Here is a 15,396-nt window from a genome sequence, read left to right on the forward strand (position 1 = left end):
TAAATGTGTGGAAAGAGTCTTCAAAAATATTCACTGAAGCTGAAAGTAGCCTCTCACAACAATGCCGGCTAGTGCACTGACACAGATGGGTTCCTAGAACTTTCACCTAGCAGGAAGAGTCTGTGCTACAAGGGGCCCACCCTCTGGAGCATAATTCTGTTTTTTTTTTGATAACCCCTCATATATATTATTTTTACAGCTCTGACAAAATTTGAAGTAAAAAAGTGAACATAAATAAGTAAAAATAATATATATGTAACAATATAGAATTTACTTTTATCATTACTTTACCTCTGTGAGTTTAATGCTGTGATAAAAGAATGAATGCAGTGATATAAATAGACAAGTTAAAATGGTTGTAGAGATGTTGATAAGTAACTGATATCATGAGAATATTTCCTGATTTATTTCCACTCTTCACCGTATTACATATCTCACTTTTTAATGATATATTTAAAGCTAGTTACATGATTGGAAGAAGTTACAAATGATGATACATATTAAAATGGATCATAAAACATAATAGGAGAAAAATGAAAAATTTTAATGCTATCTATTTTATACCTTTTAAAGGCTATTTTAAAGGCTAATTTTGTTTGCAAATAGGAAAAAGGGAGATGTGTGTTTTCTGTCAAGAACTGTGAAGCAGCTGAGATTTTTATCCTTGCAAGCTAACAAGTCAGCCTGTCACTGTTTCATGGATGCTTGCAGAAAACATGAGACTCTCAGGTAAGAGATAAAGAACTTTATACCCAAACAATAGCTGTAGCCAGAGTGTTTGCATTTTGTTACACTGGTTATCTAAGCCCCAGTAACTATAGGGTGACATGAAGAGGGCCAGGTGACACCAGAACATGGCAGTGACTTGCACTGCAGGAGAGGGACCATGTGATTAGGAAACTAATTTTGTATAATGGGCAGTAAACATGCCTTCTCTAGGCTCTGAAGGCTATATGTTCCAAGACTGTTTGCTGCACAGAATTTCTTGAAAACATTGTCTGGAACAAAGGCAACCAGTGCCTCACAAGATATACATACATGCAAGTGACCCATGGAGAAATGTCCCCTAACCATTACATAGTCTAATAAAGCCATTTACATAATTGATTTCCTTAGACCTAAACTTTCGGGAAAGTAACATGAATGGATTTAATTGGGGAAAATGACACCCTTACAAAAATGTATTGTCTCCCTTAATCTGTTTTCTAAACACCCATCTAGTGCATATTTTATTGGGAGAAAACAGGAAGGCATAAATTAAAATCCACATAAACAAATTGTTTTCAGGTATTATATGTTTAAGAGACAATTTACTCACAAAGTATACTCACTAGTATTATTGTAAAACTTATTCCAGATGAGTTTCTTCAGGAGGAAGGTAAAACTTAAGCAAAATGTAAAAAGATATTTTGTTTTTTCATTTTGTATATCAAAATAAAATACTCTGAAAATGCCTATGTGCCCCTAAGTGGAATCAATAAAAGATATGAAGGACAGATGGGTGATATAATGAAAGCTGTAGAGATGGGAAAGATGTACACACATTTACCTTTAGTATATGACAGGAAGATGTTCTTAATTGTTATGACCCCAAGGTCCTAAGATTTTAGAGTCACAGTAGTAAATATTCATTCCCTTCTCTAATGAAATGTATTTTATAGTCTGATATACTGTGAATAAGGAATCTGTGAGATGTAATAATACACAAATCCTTACCAGTGTTCTCATGAGAGTAGCTTTTGGTTACAGGAAGATTTTTAAAATTATTAAATATATAATAATATATCAAGATTTAATATTCAACTAAGATGGGTTGGAATGGGGGCAGGAGGTATGGTGGGTAGGGTGGGGGAAAGTGGTGGTGGGGAAATGGAGACAACTGTACTTAAACAACAATAAGAAAGTGGTAGATTAAAAATATTCTTTTAATTGTATACCAACATGTTTCATTTTAATGTATGCTAAAATGTCTGAGCAAATAGAAATATCATATAAGTTAGACATAATTTTCAATGTAAAAATCAAGCCCTGGCTGGCGTAGCTCAGTGGATTGAGTGCGGGCTGCAAACCAAAGCATCGCAGGTTCGATTCCCAGTCAGGGCACATGCTTGGGTTGCAGGCTACGGCCCCCAGCAACTACACATTGATGTTTCTCTCTCTCTCTCTTTCTCCCTCCCTTCCCTCTCTAAAAATAAATAAATAAAATCTTTAGAAAAAATCATTCATTGTACATGAGTCAACAATATTCCCTACCCCCCCCAAATTTAATATTTAACATTCTGAACACTGTGATAATTGCTTTTAAAAAATCTGAAAAGTGGGCATCATTACCTTAGAATTCAAGAGAAAATGCCTCTACTTGAATTTTTGAAATCACTAGTATTTTAACATAAGAATTTTCTTGTCAAGGAGGATGTGGAGTGCTTTGGGATTAAATAGTTTTTAAATCAACTCAAATCACAGATACACAAAAAACTGCTAAAAATCTTCTGGTTTTTATATCACTTATCAGAATGTGTTGAAGTTATGTTTCAAAACCAAATATAGTCATATTAAAACTGCTTATAAAATAGTCCAAAACATATCAGCTCTTCCTCTAAAAATTCATGAGTATAAAAATAAAAACACTGGATATGCCATGTTAAGTTGAAGATACCTTATGATTAATTTCTATTTCTTGCTACAGGTTTATAAACATGCCAATAATTCATACATTACATTAAAATCTTATCAGTGGACCATGGTGACAAGAATACAAAAGTTCACATTTTAAAAATATCAATTTAAATTTCTCCTTAACACTGACATAAAAACAGGCAGTGACTAGAGTTGCATCAATCCTTCCCAACTGTCTCAAAAAATATGTGCACTGTTACAATAAAAACAGTTCACCAGCTGTTTATGCAAAAATTATTTGACAAAAAACAAGCATGGCCATATGGCACTCTAGCTCTGCTGTGGGAGCATGAAGAATAATTTTGTAGACTGTAGTGCATAATGGTCATGCTAAGTAGGGTGTCAACTATTGCAGGCACATTACATTAATAGTTAATCTGTCCTTTTATCCTCTAAGTACTTACATTTCTTAACAGCTTGTAGTTTGGAAACAACAACTCAATGATTAAGAATTGAAATTTTGGAAATGACAAAATATTTGATGCAATATGGACATACACAATATTAATTCCCTAATTAAAAATACTGTTGAAATAATACATTAATTGAGTAATAGGAATGTGATGGGGTGCTGGTTCTCAATGCTAACTAGAGGTTTCAAAAATATAAATATTTTGAAAGTGCTACACACAATTTAGAAGAAAAAAATACTTACAAGAGGTACTCCTCTTGTAGAAGTCAACATACGCATTTGTACTTTTAGAGTGTAAGAACTGTACTTTTACTCATCTTTGTATTATTTGCAATATCTATTACTCTGTCTTGCACATAGGAAACGTAATAAATATTTGCTGAGTATAATACTCTTAGAAAAATGTGGATTTTAAATGCCATTATCAGATCCTAGAGTCATTAAGTTTATATAAAACTTTAGGAATACATTGGAAAATAACCCTCATCCATTACATAGACTGCATAGTTGAATGATGTTTATTAGCTTATGAAATTCCAAGATTTTACCCTCATGTTAATTTTTCCTTTTGAGTTGTTTATGCATTGGGAGCTAAAGTCACCTGAAAGACAAAACTGAATGACCTAGCTCTCACTCGGCAAATCAGAGTACTTAATTTAAGATTCTGGAAAGGAAGGTGGAAACCAAAATGGAGAAGAGATAAGCCAGATTAGAAACCAGTCATTCACATTTGTGTGTTTTGGTAGATACCCTGACAAAAAGATGTTCATTGACATGTGGCTTTGTCATTAATAACTTTAAAATGTCAACTGACTGTCATGGTGACATTAATAACTAAGAAAGAAACCATAGCAGATATAGTTCTGTAAGAAAAATGTTGCAGACATACCATCTATTTCTAAAATGTTTATCCTCTGTGGTTTTCATGGTTCATTTGATATAGAAGTGCCTAGTTTAAACTCATGATCTATGTGGTTTACCTCCCCCCATATCAACTCCAAGACCAAGATGTTAATCTTTTATTTCAGAGACTTAAAACCTTAAAGGATTTCAGGGTGGTAATGATATCCTTGTTTACAAATGGCAAACACAGTTAGTGTGTAGGTGAGTATGTCTCAAGGGACACTGGAAGAAGGCTTCAAACTCTAGGATGGATACATAGCTGGTTCAGGGAACTTAACAATCATAATCAGTGAGAGTGTATTATGAAAGTAACTTGAAAGATATTTCAAGAAACAAAATTTTTAAATTTGTGTAGACTCAAATTAGTAAGAACTCATAGCTTAATATCTGAATGATAGGACAATTAAATACTAGAACCACAGAAGTGTCAATACTTTAGTCCAGGGGTGTCAAACTCATTTTCACCGAGGGCCACATCAGCCTTGAGGTTGCTTTCAAAGGGGCAAATGTAATTTCAACTCTTTAACAGTTAAGGAGTAGTTACATTTATACAGTCTTAAAATTATTTTTGCCCTTTAAAGGCAACTGCGAGGCTGATGTGGTCCCCAGTGAAAATGAGTTTGACACCCCAACTTTAGTCAATGACAGTTTGTTTCAATGGAGCAAATCTCACAAGACTGGAAGAGACTCTAAGATATAGCATTATTATCCCTCTATGATATTAATATTTAAGAAATATTAAACAGTTTTTAGTTGAATTTGTTTCACATGTTGCATAAAATCTATCAAAAGGACAGTTTTTTTTCCCCAGGAAGGCACACCTTTTTATTGATTTTTATTGTGGCATTGTGATTAAAGTAATTATTGATTTTTATCACTTTAAAAAATATGTATTTTTTATTTTTATTTTTCAAAAGATTTTATTTATTTTTAGGGACAGGAGAAAGGGGAGAGAAAGAAAGGGAGAGAAACATCGATGTGTAGTTGCATATTTTGCATCTGCTACTGGGGATCTGGCCTGCAACACAGGCATGTGCCCTGACTAGGAATTGAACTGGTGACCCTTTGGTTTGCAGGTGAGCACTCAATCCACTGAGCCACACCAGCCAGGGCAATAGGTATTTTTTAGAACAAGGAAGTCTTCTGCTCAATTGTTGACTATAAGTGGTAACATTTTTCAGTAAAATGTTAGAAACATATACATGGATGGAACTCAAGAGATTTATGCTAAGTGAAATAATCCAGGCAGTGAGGGACAAATACCATATGATCTCACCTTTAAGTGGAACATAACCAACAAAACAAAAAAGCAAGCAAAATATAACCAGAGACACTGAAATTAAGAACAATATGACAGTAACCAGAGGGGAGGTGGGAGGGGATAATGGGGCAGAAGGGCTTTCAGAAACAACTATAAAGGACACATGGACAAAACCAAGCAGGGTGGAAGCAGGGGAGGGAAGTGTGGATGGCTGGAGTTGGGGGGTAGAGAGGGTAAATGCAGACAACTGTACTTGAACAACAATAAAATAATAAAAAAATAGGCATATAAAAAAGTTTTCAAGAATACACACAATTTTTGAGAAAGCAACAGTATGAATGTTGAGAGATATGTTCACCCAGAATGGATATGGGTAGTGTGAAATAATTAATGGGTGATGATAACTGATGATCTAAAATGCTACTTTGTGGAAAAAAACAAACCAACCGTTATTAGGAAATAAGAATACATTGGAGGGAGAGTTGAGATTTTTTGATTTATGGATATATATAATATATAACTTATTTAAAAATATTTATTATATGCTAGTCTGATATTAAATCTAAGCATGCTTATTTTAAAAGTAAGAAATTGTCCAAAGAAGAAATAACCACCACCTATAATTTCCTATCAAGAGATAGGCTGTACAGATCTACTTTTTAAAGTTTGTTCTCAGTATTTTAAGTTTTCTGTAATATTTGTTGCAGACACTTTTCCCATTAATATTTTTAATTTGTTCATTTATTTATGCAGAATTTTAACTTTTTGTAGATCAATCTATCATATTTACCATTTATATATGATTTCTGAAATTGGAGTCATATTAAAAAGAAGTCATATCTTTCCCAAATCATCTTTAATATTCTTCCCATTTTTTATTGTGTTTATTTTTTATGAGCAGAGCTTGATTTATTGGCATTAAAAACCAGTTCTCATATACAAAGCATGCTAATTTTTATTTTTGAGTGTTCAATGCACTCTTTAAAAATTAGATAAAATTTAAAGCACATATTAAGTGAACTGTTTCTCCTGTAAGTGCTTAAATGACTATTTGACAACATTGATCTCAAGTGCACATCACTCAGGCACCCACAGATAGATTCTCAGGCCTGCTCGTCATAATGTGTGACCTGGCAGATGCTGATTGTAGTGCCAGCACAGGTCTACATTTGGTCACAGGAGTGGATCATTGCCAAAACCCAGAGGTACAGGACCTGCGGAAAATTCATTTGCATGTTAGAATCACAACTATAAATGGCTACAAAGTACACCTTGCTCCTGGGGCATTGCAGCTAAGCTGTGACTAAGAGTTCTAAAACTCTGGGCATTCAATGACAGTCTGCCAGACAACTGCACGTAAACGTAGTGACCAGTCAGGGCCCAGCCCCATGGGACACAACTGTCCCTTCTGTGTCTGCTGTAGCTATGAGCAGAGCAGAGGAGAAGGCCCAAGACGCCATACACCTAGCTATCCTGAGCCCCAAAACAGAGAGCACTGGGAGAGGGCCGGAACGCCAACCACAGCTGAGCCGGGACACTGGCACCACCCTCCTCACCCTGCCACAGGAGGTGAGGGTACGGGGCTGTCCTCGGTATTCATGGGGGCTGGACACAGGTATTTAGAACGCACAGGCTGTCTGTTACCTTGTAGAGTGGTGGCTAAAAATGAATACTGGGGCTCCTGTTTACAAAGTGGTTTATTGAATTGTTAATACCATGTAGTCACTGAACAGGATGGACATGAGATAATATGGGCCCTGCCAGGGGACTGGGTTGATCTGCGTGAGCTCCCTCCTGTGATGTCCACGTGCACCAGGAGACACCATTGTGCTAGCTGGTGTTTGTGCTTTGATGTTTCTTGGATCACAGGCTCAGCTGCAATGTTCAGTAGACCTGTTCCAGCTTCTTGGCCCAGGGTCTCTTATAGCAAGTGATGTCTAGAAGCCTCTTGACAGAGACCTTAGGAGCTCAGGGTGTCACTGCTGTCTCCTCAGACACAGCCTGGTGTTTCCACAGCAATCACCCGAAAGTATCAGTGTCTGAGTGACCCATGCCAGGTCATACAGGGCAGAACTAAGGGAGCACTATGGAGGCCACAGAAACTGCAGTCAGGGACACCCTACAAAATCAAACAGCTATGTTTTCTAAAAATAGTTTTTACAGTACTTTAAATAACTTCCAAAAAAGCTATAAAACTCATGTTTACTAGGACACACATGTTAAATAGGGGCATCACTTCCCATTAATGTACATATGTACAGGGAGGTCACAGTGGCTTCCACCCCCCTCTACACACATACAGCCCCCCCACACACACATGCTACCCACAGACATGCTGGTGCCCGGACTTGTGTTCACAGCTTGAGGACTTTGCCAGGGGCCACAGGGCTGCCGTCCTCCATGGAGGTGTCAGGCAGCTCACTGGCATCACTGCCCCAGGCCTCCCGGTCCTTGTCCTCTCTATCCACCCTCTGTCTATACCTCAGGTCCAAAATGTTCTCATCTCAACCAAGTCCCTACTGTTGTGAAAACTGAGCACTGGTGGAGACTTCCTTCTGGGCCAGTGCCCCACTTCCTATTTCACAAGCAAGTGTGAGTTTCCAAACACAGGGCCATGGTCAGCCAGGGCCTCTCTAAATTCAGGCTGAGAAGGATGCGCCCTGCAAAGGCAGGCTCAGGCCAGGGCTGAAGAGGCCGGCTGGATTGGCTCCCCAGGAGACACTACTCCCAAAGTAGAATAACTATGTGGAGAGCAGCGGGGAGAAGCCAGAAAAGGGAAGACCTTTCTTGGGGTCCACAGGGAGGCTAGGTGTGCCCCTGGCCTGGCCCTTTGGCACCTTCTCCCTCTTGCTCTCCAGGCCCCTATTCCACAGTGAATCCCTGCCTTCAGAGCTCAGCACCCGCGTGCTCTGCAGTTGACTCTGATGGGCGAAGGTCTGCCCATGGGAGGGTGAGGCCAGCTTGGGACCCTTCCTTCCCTGTCTGATTCCAGGCTCAGAGTCAGTGTACTCTGGCTCCAAGAGGTCACAGGCAAGGTTCCACTGGGGGTTTCTGCCCCTGTGCTTGCTTTCACATGGCTGGACAGCTGACCGAAAGCACTGTCCCCAGGCAGTAAGCCCGGCCCCTCTAGAGCTCTGGTTTTTGTGAGGATAAAGGTCTCTCCTACCTGTGGGTGACCCTCTGGCAGAGAGTTTCACTGGAGCTCCTGGGTGGCGCCTGCTGGCCTCTGGACCTCTGAGCAGTGGGAAGGCAGGCCTGCTCTGCTTGGAGGCCATCCCTTGCTCCTGTGGCTAGCTGAGGGGTACCCGTATCCCTCTGGCTCCATATGCACATGTCAAGTTGAATGGCCAGGTCTGGAGCCTCCACCTTCTGGGACAGTGGCTCTGGCCCGGGCACAGTCCCTGCCCTGAGCATGGCGGGACTCCCTCCTTGAATTATTAAACCACTTACAGACAGACTCCTTGGCCTTTCTGGCCAAAAACTTCCTGATCTCTGCTAGATGCTGTTGTCAACTGTCCACAGAACTGCTGTCATCAGATTGAGAGCTGGGCCTGGCAGCTGAGCCATGTAGGTGGCTGGACTCTGCCTTTCTGGAGCACACACACCCTTTGCAGGCTCTCCACTGTAATGGGAGGGCTGGGGACATGTTGGCGGGCCCAGTGCTGCCAGGCTTTGCTTTCTCTGTTGCTGCAGAAGAAGCTGGAAGGTTTCTTCAGAGGGTCCTTCTGAGATGCAGACCCAGGGCCTGCATCTCAGTGGTGCTGAACCTGACTTTCTTCCTGCACACAGCGCTGGGATTCCTATACTGCTTCTTGGGCCCCCACTTGAATCATAACAAGTCCTTCATGGTGGTGTCTGGTCCTCATCACTGTCCAATGAGCTGTTCTTGTCCTCAGAGTGCTCCTTGTCCACACTCCTCATCTCCTGCCTTTTTGTGGCCTGGCAACACGCTGTTCCTCACATCTGTGGCCACATGTTCATCACCTAGTATGACAGTCCTATGGGGGAGAAACTGCTCCCTGGCTTCGCCCTCCCTTCTGGGGGCCTCACTGGCTTTTCCCTGGCTGAGGTCAGTGTCCAGGGCACCCTGCTTCACCATCTGTCTCGTTTTTGGGGGTGTGCATGACCACACAGTGTTGCTGTCTCCCCTGTGTTTCCTTTTGCAACTCAGTGACAGGTCCATTGTTTTAGAGCCAGGGCCTTAGGGCCACTAGCCTACCCACTGAGGCCAGGCAACAGCAGTGGGCTCTGTGCAGACTGCAAGCAGGTATCTGTTCTGGCCAGCAAACTTCCTGATTGTGCCTTCAGCACCAAAAATGTCTGGATCTCCCTCTCTATCCTGTAGTCACGGTCCACGAAGCTGCTGTCCTTGTCTGGGTGGGAAGGCACATTTGGGGGACAAGGGAGCAGGCTGGTGGACAGGGGTCTATCACCACCTTCCCCAGGGACTGGCAGGATTGTTTTGGAAATGTCCAGGATCTCTTCAGCAGACATGAGCTAAGCAGATGTGTCTGCCTGGCAGGAGGACTTGTCCATAAACTCGTTATTGGCCGCTGTGTTTCCTGTAGGTGCAGGGGCTTTGATTTCCTTTGGTGGCTTGGAGGGATGGTCAGGGTCAAGGCCACCTGGGCTGAGGTCCATGACCTTCGAGGCCCCTGGCTTCTTGCCTAGTGTTTTCCTGTGGGTTTGAGCAAGGCACTTTTTGTGGCATGGCTCCTGCTGTGGGCAGGGAGAGTCGGGCTGCTCCTCCCCCCGTAGGGTTTCTGTGGGGAGTCCCCACTTGCCTCCTTTCTTTTCTCCAGCTGGTACAGCTGCATGGTCTCCTTGATGCAGTCACAGCTGCTGGAGTCATATGCCTCACACACCAGGGCTGCGTTCTTGGCTCCCTGTCCTCTCTTCCCTGGGCCCAGGTTCCTTTTGATCCCACCCTTATTGCAGGCTCCTGCAGTTCCACTGGCATTGGCTGGCCTGGGAGCTGTCAGCTTCGGGCCACCCAAGTTCTCTAGCTCTGTGGTGACTTTAGACCTGAGGCTTCTGGGCTGTGTGGTCACCTTTGTTAACCAGGGAGATTTCCTGAAGAAAAACTCCTTACAGGCTCTGACCAAATCCTGCTAATATGCCTCGACAAACAGCTCTTTGCAGGATCTGAGTGCCAATTTGGCCAAGTTGTCATTGGGGTCTGTTTTTTTACCCACAGGTACATCTCATGTTGTCTGTTCTCATTCAGAAACTGCTCTATTTCTGTCTGGATGCTCTGCTCAAAGGAGTCCTGTCTACTGGGGAGATGGGCTTGGGGCCTCACTGGCTCCCATGTGCCTACCAGGGACACCTCCTGAGCCAGGTGCCAGTTTGCGGGGGGCACAGGGCAGGTGGGGTGCTGATCTGAGGAGGCCCTGTTTTACACTGACTGTCCCCATCGGCATGGGCTGGGCAGCCCTGCTCTTGGCAATCTGAGAAGCAGCTGTGAAACCTATAGCTTCCTGGCAGCCTGAGGGCCTCCCATGTGAACTGGAGAGCAAGCAGGAAGTTCATGAGGAACATTCTAGTGACAGGGAGGCATTTTGAGTCCAGGCTTTATCTGCCCACTAGCTTTACCTGCTCAAAAAGCTGCCCTGGTGCTAATAAGATAAAGGCCAAACACGGTTTTCTGCAGGTTAAAGAACAGGAAGATTCCGTCCCTGGGTGGGTGAGAGGCACATCAAGGGTTGATTTATTCTTGGTGGGAGGAGCAAGCCCTTGAAACGCTCTTCAAGTCCAGGTTCAGAGTTCTGACGGAGCGGCCAACTTTGGCTCGTCATGGGCATGAGGTCTTCATCACCCTACCTTCATGCCATGGTGTCCTTTGCCCACTTTTAGAACAGACTCTGTACTCTGCCAAGCTGCCCTGCCACTAGCTGGGCTCCAGCCTGCCCATTCCATATCCCAGGGGAGGAGGGATGCACGCGGGGGAGGGGTCACACAGAGGCTGCGGGTTCCTGGCATCACATCTCTAGGACATCATGGAGGAGGCTACAGCCACCTTCAACCTGCCATGGCTTCCCACCCTGCTTTTTCCCATTTTTTAAACCTTAAACTTATAATATGTTTATCAGGCAAAATCATAAACAGCTGGTCTGCAGTCTGGATTCTGCCTGAATTTTTTTTCATACAGTGAAGTTTTCGCTACTGTTGTTGCTTTAGTTAGCGTGTGTGTGTGTGTTTATAGACTTACATAATGTACATAAAACCAAAAAAATGAACTAATCATAGAAATAGCTCGGTGTATTTTCACAAACTGAGCACATTCATATAACTATCATCCAGATTAGGAATAAGAGCCACAGCAGAGACAGTACTGTGAAAAAAATATTGCAGACATGCCATCTGTTTCTAAAACCCAGAAGCTCCTAACATGCCTCCTTCTAATTGCTACTCCTTTCAAAACATAACTACTATTCTAACTTTCAAATTTTCTATGAGATAAATTTCTCAGTTTTTGAATTTTATATAAACTGAAGCAATGAATTGCTTTTCATATGACTATTGACCATTTGGATAGCCTCTTTTTGTAAAGTGCTTTATTCAAGTCTTCTGATTTTCTATTGGGTTGTCTCTCTTTTTCTCATTGTTTTATAGAAGTTCTCTATGTATTTTGGACATAAGACCTTTGTTGACATTTCTGCTGAACTTTTCCCATTTCTTGGCTTGCTTTTTCAATCTCTTAATAGTTTATCTTGATAGTAAATGTACATCAATCTTAAAGCACTTTATTTTATCAGTTTTTGTATTTTTTATTATTTTAGTGTACTATGTAAGAAATTGTTGCCTATTCTGTGGTCATGAAGATGTTCTACTACATTTTCTTCTTAACACTATATATCATTTTAAATTTCACAGATATATCTAGATGAAGATATCACTTCATCTAGAAGTAATTTTTTTGTTATGCAACTCAGAAACCAAGTTTTAATTTTCTCTCTCATATATATTCAATTGGTTCAGGACATTTTACAAAGTAGACATTTCTTTCCCTGATGCATTCAGTTATCACAAATTAAGTGACTGTATATACACAGGTCTATTTCAGAAATCTCTAGCAGGGGTGTCCAAACTTTCGGCATCTCTGGGCCACAGAAATACACAAACACTAATGAAAACTGATGAACAACAAAAAAAAGGTTTTAAGTAAATTTACGGTTTTGTGTTGGGTCTCATCCATAGCCATCCCTGGGCTGCATGAGGCCTGAGGGCTGCAGGTTGGACACCCCTGTTTCCATTAACCTACTTTGCTTTTTTTTTTTTTTTGCAAATATCATATAGTCTTAGTGTGGTTTTATAATTATTTTTGAAATTTGGTAGTGTAAGTAAATAAATTTTGCTTTTCTTCAAGATTATCTTGGCTATACTTGGCCCTTCATATTTCTATACACATTTAGAGTCAGCATGTCAGTTTCCATTTGTAATAAATAAACTGCAGAAATTTTTATTCAGAGTACATTGAATATAATATTCCATTGGAGAAGATGCTATCTTTAAAGTTGCTATCTTTAAAGCATGGATTCTCCAATCAGTGAATAATTATTTAATTCTTTAATTTATCTCAGCTATATTTTTAGGGACATCTTATACATATTTGTTAAATTTATTTCTGGGTATTTCATGTTTCTTACATGACTTTGTAAATGCTTTTATTAATCTCATTTGTATTTGATTATTTAAGTAATAATATAGGGGTAAATAATTTGCTTATGTTCAAATTGTAACCCACAATCTTGATGATTTTACTTATTAATTCTAAATATTTTGTCTGTGGATGCTTTTTAAATTGTGTATAAAACCCTGTATGGCTATTAATGGCAGTTAATAACCATTTAATTCTTTCTTTGAATCCTTATGTCTTTTTGTATATATGTGTGTGTTCTTGCCTCATTACACTGGCTGGGGTGGCCTTTAAAATTTTACATAGAACTGATGACAATGTTATTAATAGGTATATTTGTCTTGTTTCTGATCTCAAGGAGAAAACTTTTAATATTTCACTATTAACTAAATATTTGCTCTAGGAATTTATATCCTCTTTATTCAATTCAAGGAGTTCCCTTCCTTTTCTAAATTAATTGGTTTTTTAATCAATAATGACTATTAACTTCTGTCAAGTACATTTTCCTCAATATATACATGACTTTTTATTTCTGGTCTTCTTCATTTTTTGAATGAAAACATTGATATATTTAATATTAAAGAAAAGTTGCTTTCCTCAAATACACTCCAATTGGCCATGATTTATTACTACCATTTTAGCTAGATTAATCTTTCTTTTTGTTGGCCCTATTATAGATATCCCCCATTTTCCTCCCATTGTCCTCCTCCATCCAGCCTCTGCCCACCCCCGGCCTTCATCACATTGTTGTTTGTGCCCATGGGTTATGCATATGTGTATATATGTTCTTTGGCTAATCAGTCTTATAATTCATCTTTTTATTTATCACTGGATTTAATTTGCTGATGTTTTGAGATTATTACACCTGTGCTTAAGAAATAAATTAGTTATATTATTTTTCTTTTTTTTAAATAGTAAGAGTAATTTTTAAAAAGATTTTATTTATTTATTTATTTATTTTTAGAGAGGGAAGGGAGGGAGAAAGAGAGAGAGAGACATCAGTGTGCGGTTGCTGGTGGCCGTGGCCTATAACCCAGGCATGTGCCTTGACTGGTAACCGAACCTGCGACACTTTGGTTCACAGCCCACGCTCAATCCACTAAGCCATGCCAGCCAGGGCTTATATTATTTTTCATAATATTCTTATCAAGTTTTGGTGTTATAGTATTGTTGGTCTTATGAAGTGAGTTGAGATGTGTTCCTTTTTATCTATTCTTTGGAAATATTTTTATGTATTTGTTTTTATTTCTTCATTAATGAAACCATTTGGTTCTGGAGTTTGCTTTGAGGGAAATTAAATTCTAAATTCTATTTAATTTCATTCTTACTCATATTTTCTCTTTCTTTTTGTGTCAATTTAGTAAAAATATACTTTTCTAGGAATCCATGTTTAGTTTATTCTTTCTAGTTTTTTGTAACATTATTTTTTAATTTTAAATTTTTTCAATTATATTTTACATTTAATATTATTTTGTATTAGTTTCAAGAATATAGCATAGTGGTTAGACAGTCATATACTTTAGAAAGTGTTCCCCCTGAACCCCCTAATATTTCCATTACTCACTTGGTACCACACATAGTTATTACAATATTATTGACTATGTTCCCTAAGTTGTACTTTACATTCCTGTGACTATTCTGTAACAAGCAATTTGTACTTCTCAACACCTTTACCTTTTCCACACAGTCCCTCAACCCCCCTCCTCTCTGGCAACCATATCTGTTCTCTGTATCTATGAGTCTGTTTCTTTTTTTGTTTGTTTTTATTGTTCTTTAAATTCCAAATATAAGTGAAATCATATGGTATTTGTCTTTCTCTGACTGACTTGTTTCACTTAGCATAATACCCTCCAGGTCTATCTATGCTGTTTCAAAATGTAAAATTTCAAAAAATTGTAAAATTTCATTTCTTCTATGGCTCAGTAGTATTCCATTGTATACAACATGTATATACAGACAACATTTTTGAAAATCAATTTACAATGAATATTTAACAAGGGCATTTCTCATCAGTCCTGTGAAATACAAAGACATACATTCAAAAACATGCATAAAATGTCCATTATATTATTATGCTATTTATAATAACAAAGCAATGGAATTGCTTTTCTAAGAAATGAACATATTTGAATAAATTAAGAAAAACTATTTTCTTAAGAAAACAGAACATGAAGCAAGGACTAAGTTGTTTAAATTTCACTCAGGAGGTATCAGCCCAGCACAGGGGGAATGAGGGAAAAAAGGAAATGGCTTAAGATCCAAAACAATGTCAAGCAATGCATTGCTGCATTTGCTGTTGTTTCAAATAAGCCACAAAGAGATAAAACAGATTACTCTGGAGGCATAATCACTTAGCATATGAGACCTCTCTGGAAGGGTAGTTAGTCCCAGGAATAGTCCACAGAAAAAGAAATTAGGGGAACTTATCTATCCACCTTTCTTCTGTTTCTTTTTTCCTATTGGACAGAGTCGACCTCTGAAATCTGGATCCCGCTCTTTATAATA

The 15,396-nt window shown here is 39.5% G+C and overlaps 1 pseudogene; it reads right to left on the reverse strand.

Moving 5' to 3' along the window:
* Positions 1–7,606: 7,606 nt before the first annotated feature.
* LOC123829929 lies at positions 7,607–10,793 on the reverse strand (annotated as a pseudogene).
* Positions 10,794–15,396: the final 4,603 nt, after the last annotated feature.

This window comes from Phyllostomus hastatus, unplaced genomic scaffold, assembly GCF_019186645.2.
Source record: "Phyllostomus hastatus isolate PE091 unplaced genomic scaffold, TTU_PhHast_1.1 phas_scaffold_12, whole genome shotgun sequence".
Taxonomy (NCBI): domain Eukaryota; kingdom Metazoa; phylum Chordata; class Mammalia; order Chiroptera; family Phyllostomidae; genus Phyllostomus; species Phyllostomus hastatus.